At 41.8% G+C, this 7,500-nt stretch overlaps 1 pseudogene; it reads right to left on the reverse strand.

The window, feature by feature from the left end:
• Positions 1–2,882, reverse strand: part of LOC138035471 (uncharacterized) — a 3,580-nt pseudogene extending 698 nt beyond the window's left edge.
• Positions 2,883–7,500: the final 4,618 nt, after the last annotated feature.

Genomic DNA, 7,500 nt, shown 5'->3' on the forward strand with positions numbered 1-7,500 from the left:
CTTAATTCAATCTTTTGCACGTGCCTGTCCTTAAAAAATTGCTTTCAGTTGTTTAAAACATTTCTTATCTTCCCTTTGGAAGAATTTGCACGATCATAAACATAAACCAAGTAGTCGATAATTTCTTTATAACTAATCTGTGGCAGTTTCGACAAATTGTTTGTCCAGTTGTTCAAAGTTTTAGGATCTGGAAGATTCTCAGATGGACTGTGCAGTTTTTCAGCAGCTCTAGTTCCTCGAACCTTTTTCTCTCTCGTTTTTCTTTCTTCGATCGTCCCAGTCCCATCTTCCTTTGCTTTAATCACACGGTCGATAAGTTCTTGTTTTCGGCCTGTTGTTTTCAAACTGCGATCTACAAGCCACATCCGTAGCTCGTCTTTGCGGGTATGCACTTGCAGCCATTCGTCATCCGCCGTATTGGATGTGTACTTACCATAGCCTCGCCCTGGAGCGTTTGAAATATCTTGGGAAAGGGCTATTAAACTCTAAGTAAGTCATTGGCACCTGTCAAGCCCTATGATATTCCGTTCACTGAGATTGTAAGTGCTTTGGAGAAACATTACAATCAAAAACCCTTAGAAATGGCACAGAGTTTCCATTTTGGCACCCGAAATCAAACGTCTGGAGAATCGATCGGGGATTATGTGCTGGCGTTGAAGAAGTAGGCCATTCATTGTAATTATGGTGAGTTCTTGGATAGAGCTCTACGTGACCGATTAGTCTGCGGACTCAGTAACCCGAAGATACAAAATAAATTGCTGAACACAGAGGATTTGACGTTCGAGAAGGCTTGTAGGATTGCCAAAGCTATGGAGATGGCTGAGAGAAACACCCAGGAGTTCCGGATACACCCTACGACAAGCGAGGGTTCGCAAGTGAACCAGTTGACAACAAAGGACATTAAGAACAATGAACAATGTTTTAGGTGTGGGGGTAAACATTCAGGTCAGTCATGTAAATTTGAGTCTGCAAAATGTTATCGGTGTTCTAAGATTAGTCATTTAGCATCTGTTTGTCGGAACAAAAATGAAACCAAGAAAGGTGCAGTGCAAAATTTGCACAGATCTGAATCAGGTAGCGAGGATGAATTAGGAGTCTATTCCCTGTACTCACTTGACACAAACAGCCCCAATTCCCAAGGTTACTCGGTAGACATGGTAATCAATGGGAAATCTCGTAAAATGGTGGTAGATACTGCTGCAGACTATTCCAAAATGCCACACAGTTTATATCAAGAGAAGTTTGCAGACATACCCTTAACAATATCAAAGGTAGTGCTTTGGACATACGCAGGTGAAAGGCTTGATGTGTCAGTTGTAATGCAGTGTGATGTTGTTTATAAGAACAAACACTATTCACTACCAGTAGTAGTAGTTAATTACAGCGGAAAGCCTACTCTACTTGGCAAAAATTGGCTGATTTGAATCAAATTGGTAAGGGGTGAGATTTTTAGTGTCCCCAGTGAAAACAATGACAGTTCCGAGAGTCAACTACAAGCTCTTCTGTCAAAATATGATTTGTTCAGCGACAATTATGCAGGCATGACGGGGCTTGAGGCACATATCACTATGAAAGGGGATGTCAAGCCAATTTCTGCGGTGATTACAAAGCGACTATCAATCAGGCTGTGGAGGACGAGCCATATGTTTTACCCACCACTCAGGATTTGTTTGCTTCCCTTGTTGGTTCAAAGGTATTTAGCAAACTTGACCTATCCCACGCATACGCACAGCTGAATTTTGACGAAGAAAGTCAAGAATACTTGACTGTAAACACCCACAAAGGTCTGTATTCCTACAAGAAACTACCCTATAGAGTAAAATAATCCCCAAAAATATTTCAGGCCAAAGTGGACCAAATCCTCCAGGGAATCGGGAAATGTGTATGTAAGCAGGATGATATATTGGTAGGAGGCAATGATTGGCAAGAGAATCTTAAAGAACTCGCAGAAGTTTTGAACAGGCTGCAGCAATACAATTTGCATCTAATTTGCGTCAAAATGCGAGTTCTTAAAACCTGAAGTGGTTTACCTAGGTCTAAAAATAAAAGCAGTAGGTCTCCAACCGGTGGAAGAGAAAATAAATGCAGTAAAGAAAGCACCAGCCCCTCGGAACGTAAGTGAATTAAGGTCTTTCCTAGGCATGGTCCAACATTATCATTCTTTCCTGCCAGGTCTAACTACAACATTAGCAACGTTGCATAAACGTTTGGGTTTTTTGTTCCGTGGGATTGGACAAAGGAATGTCAAACAGCTTTCGAGAGCTGTAAGGAAGGTCTTACTAGTGATTCACTATTAGTTCACTATGACTTGAAGAGGGAGTTACGGCTGGCCTGTGATGCATCAAGTTATAGCCTAGTAGCTGTACTCAGTCATGTCATGGATGACGGGCGGGAGAGGCCAGTAGCCTATGTCTCCCGTACCCTAACCCCTAACGAGAGAAACTATGCACAAATAGAACGAGAAGCTGTGTCTATTGTGTATGGAGTAAAAAAAAATCATAAGTTTTTGTACGGACGAAAGTTAACATTAATAACCGATCACCAACAAAGGCTATATTGGGCCCTAAGGCTGCAATTCCCACCTTGGCAGCTGCCCGCATGCAACGATGGACCATTATTCTCTCTACTTATGACTATTGTATTGAATACAGAAGGTCGGAGCAACATAGTAACTGTGATGCACTCTCCCGATTACCCCATGAAGACTCCAAGATTGGGGGCGAAAGTGAAATCTAAAGGGTGAGTGCTATCGATGGGGACTTCCCAATAACAGCCAAAGATATCGGGAAAGCCACCCAATCGGACCCGTTACTGAGTCGAGTACTCACCGTCGGTGAGCTGAAAGATAAGCAGTTCATTTCTTTAAACAAACGATTCACCATGGTGAACCGTGCCGCAATAGCAGGAAATGTTACGGGATTTTTTTGATTTCACATTTACAAACTAGTTTAGATCACAAGTTGGGGCTGGTAGGGTTCTTATGCCCGGTAACTCTTTCCCCCTTACGTATCGAGCTAAAGTATCTGGTGAATCGCACGGTGAATCGTTGACAATCACTTCTCAATTGCAATTTGCATACATTAAGTCCATTTTAATTTAATCATCCTGTAAATTCTTCTTGAGTTGGTACCAGCTCCACATCGGCACCACTCGATATATTATTAACCGAACCTCACAAGACGTCAGCGACCCCACCTCTCTAGCTTTATTCCCTTCGCTAACCGTTGTCACGCCTTCAAATGCCAACATCAGTACCAGTGCAAGGAAGATCGCCCTTATTTCGCTCGATTCTCGTCTCGATAATAATTAAAGCCCCCGATGTCATGTGTACGCTACGTTAATCAAAGTACATAGTGTCAACTACTTTACATGGAAATGCGGTACACAGTTCCTTTACACACCAGATAGTATTTATAATTATTTGACCTTCTAAAAACTCTCCAACACATATTCCTTGATTATCATCATGTTCAGACCAACTGCCCACCTTAATACAAAGCATACGAAGAGACATTCCGTTTATCTTAGTAACAAGTTTACTTCTTTTCTAAAGAGACTTGACTTCTGATCTACAGCTCTACAGATTTGCCAATTTCCTTGAAGCAAATACAATACTCGTCACACTTGTTGGAAAACCCATCCCCGCCTCCCCCTTCGTCCAATGTTGATTTCCACAACTACTAGTAGTCGCCCGAAAAATTCTCACACAACATTGAATTGGTGGAAGGGGGATGTGGTATTGTGGTATAAGCTACGTTCTTGTAACACGATGATTCTGACCACTCGCTAAGTGTTCCAACTAAATATGTCTAGTATTGTAGGTATCGGAGAGGCTGAACATTTACGGACGCATGCGCTGACGGAATGTTTGAAGACGAGACGAGAAAAATATGCAGTCCCTCCAGACGTGGCGCTGGAGCGTCGTACCAAACGAGTCATCCCGGGATTTCGGCCCGTGCGATCGCTTTTGGACGCAGCTGGCCCTTCGCTGCTTTCTGCTACCGACCTCGCCTCCCGGTACGGCATTGAGGGAGGGATATGTCGGCCCCTAAACCATATGAGACAAATCCCACGCCTACTCACAGCTCCAAACCGCCCTTGTCATTACAATTTAACGTAAGATTTCGATGGCTTATATATTCAAGAGAAAACTTCTTTCATCTGTCATATGGTAAGCACTGGAGTCGCAGATTAGAAAGTGCACGCATGCGCCCTGCCGAAGGTAACATACATGCATGCATAGAAGTTTATTTCATCTCGAATTTCAGAATAATATCTTCGAGACATTACAGCTAACATACATAATATATACAGATACATAACTAAATATTAAATAATATTTAAAGATATATTAATCAAAACGAAAAGCTGCTGTAGAAAATCCGGCCCTGGATTAGTTTAAAACCAATAAACTCAGTGGTACGGGAAAAATCAGGTAGTGCATTTCGCAACGTACTTAGTTAATACGTAAGAAAAAGAACTAAGACCATAAGAGGTTGTTCCAGGTTTATTGAGGGACAGAATGTAATTTCCACGAAGATCATTCATAAGAAGAGAAGGAGAGAGAAAACGTATTTTTCATATATGCAGGACAAGCCTTTTCTTTCTTGAACTAGTTTTATACAATAATATGAGGAAATTTTGAATGCGCTTATTGCATAGACATGTAGAGTTTGACTTAAGTGGTACGTAAGAGGGCAGGTAATCGCAAATATAAATCTCATTACTCTCTTATTTACATTATACCGTTTCTTTGGCAAGAAATTACTAAAGGCCAGGCCGAATTTCCTATGATAAAAAGTCCACTTTAACAGCACGCACCTTGGCTACAGATTAGTATCCGCCTAGAAATCTTCTTCTCCCTACTTTTTCCTCATTTGATGAGGACCAGTCTCCGATTGCCTCCTTCATGCCCAAAAGGAATTCTGGGTAATTCGGCCGTTCCATGACAAGGGAAGACCCCCGATTCTCATTTCATAGATTTTCTTATGAGTGTGGAGCCACCCAGTCCTACCGGCAAAATCCAGCATGGATTGAAGTTTTTAGCTTTCAAAACTTGCTCAAATTGTATCGGTAGGTCCTGGAATTCGTCCACAGAAAGGCCAGAGAGACGACTTCACTGGTGCTGTGAACCGCCATGTTTACAACAGAGCAATTTAGGCGTTCCACTCTGCATGAAATCATCTCTCACCTCTGTCTCGAGAAGACCAGAGACGCACGGTTCTTACGTTACGTTTATGCCCCTGTAGAATCAACCGAAATCTCAACTCCTTGTCAAAAGTTAACCAGCATCTTAATATTTTTGGTAGGCTACAATATTGTCTGAGTATTGGTGTGCGTTGGTATGAAGCCGTGCGATGCAATATACGCCGCCGTGCAATATTCCAACAGTTGCAAACTCGTGTGAGAAGTACATTTTGTCCTCTGAACACTCTAATAGGCTCTATTCCCAGACGGACTGACATGATTATCAAGTGCAACGGTCAGCGTTGATTGACATATTTTATATACCAAGGAGTCAGAATAGCTATGCAAATATATTACGGCCCCTGAAGACGTTTCTTTCTGCGATAGCACTGACTATTAAAATCAGTTGTAGCGAACGAACAGTTCATCGGCAATGATTGGTGCTCTGCTTTTGAAAAACTCAACTGAGCTGAAACCCTGAAAATATAAGGCTAATGAAACCGACACCTGTTATTAATTACTGAAAAACGAGAAGTCTGTAATTTCCCTGTTAAAGTGCAAAACGAGTCCATTGTTTGTCATACCCGACTTTTGGCCATACCACTGTTTAGCCTCATTAATTAGGTTAATTTATGTGTGCACAATGGTGAAATAAATCAATGAATGCTTTCCAAATTCTGCCCCTCTAATGCTTGTTATAAGGAAGAAATGTATAGGCTTGAAAATATGACAACGTAACTAGACTTTTGCAATCACTGGTCTGTGTTGACTTGGTTTGGTTTCGTGAATCTCTACGGTTCACGTTGGTGAAGCGTAGGTGAGCTGAAAGATAAACAGTTCATTTCTTTAAACAAACGATTCACCATGGTGAACCGTGCCGCAATAGCAGGAAATGTTACGGGATTTTTTTGATTTCACATTTACAAACTAGTTTAGATTACAACTTCGGGATAGGATGGTTCTTATGCCCGGTGACTCTTTTCCCCTTACATATCGAGCTAAAGTATCTGGTGAATCGCACGGTGAATCGTTGACAATCACTTCTCAATTGCAATTTGCATACATTAAGTCCATTTTAATTTAATCATCCTGTAAATTCTTCTTGAGTTGGTACCAGCTCCACATCGGCACCACTCGATATATTATTAACCGAACCTCACATGACGTCAGCGACTCCACCTCTCTAGCTTTATTCCCTTCGCTAACCGTTGTCACGCCTTCAAATGCCAACATCAGTACCAGTGCAAGGAAGATCGCCCTTATTTCGCTCGAAATAAGATAATAATTAAAGCCCCCGTACCATGTGTACGCTACGTTAATCAAAGTACACAGTGTCAACTACTTTACATGGAAATGCGGTACACAGCATACTGAAGATGTTCCTTTACACACCAGATAGTATTTATAATTATTTGGCCTTCTAAAAACTCTCCAACACATATTCCTTGATTATCATCATGTTCAGACCAACTGCCCACCTTTTTAAATACAAAGCATGCGAAGAGACATTCCGTTTATCTTAGTAACAAGTTTACTTATTTTCTAAAGAGACTTGACGTTTGATCTACAGCTCTACAGATTTGCCAATTTCCTTGAAGCAAATACAATACTCGTCACATTTGTTGGAATACCCATCGCTGTGTCCCCCCTCCTCCAATGTTGATTTCCACAACTACTAGTAGTCGCCCGAAAAATTCTCACACAACATTGAATTGGGGGAAGGGGGATGTGGTATTGTGGTATAAGCTACGATCTTGTAACACGATGATTCTGACCATTCGCTAAGTGTTCCAACTAAATATGTCTAGTATTGTAGGTATCGGAGAGGCTGAACATTTACGCACGCATGCGCTGACGGAATGTTTGAAGACGAGACGAGAAAAATATGCAGTACCTCCAGACTTGGCGCTGGAGCGTGGTACTAAACGAGTCATACCGGGATTTCGGCCCGTGCGATCGCTTTTGGACGCAGCTGGCCCTTCGCTGCTTTCTGCTACCGACCTCGCCTCCCGGTACGGCATTGAGGGAGGGATATGTCGGCCCCTAAACCATATGAGACAAATCCCACGCCTACTCACAGCTCCAAACCGCCCTTGTCATTACAATTTAACGTACGATTTCGATGGCTTATATATTCAAGAGAAAACTCATTTTATCTGTCATATGGTAAGCACTAGAGTCGCAGATTAGAAAGTGCACGCATGTGCCCTGCCGAAGGTAACATACATGCATGCATAGAAGTTTATTTCATCTCGAATTTCAGAATAATATCTTCGAGACATTACAGCTAACATACATAATATATACAGATAC

This window comes from Montipora capricornis, chromosome 2, assembly GCF_036669925.1.
Source record: "Montipora capricornis isolate CH-2021 chromosome 2, ASM3666992v2, whole genome shotgun sequence".
Taxonomy (NCBI): domain Eukaryota; kingdom Metazoa; phylum Cnidaria; class Anthozoa; order Scleractinia; family Acroporidae; genus Montipora; species Montipora capricornis.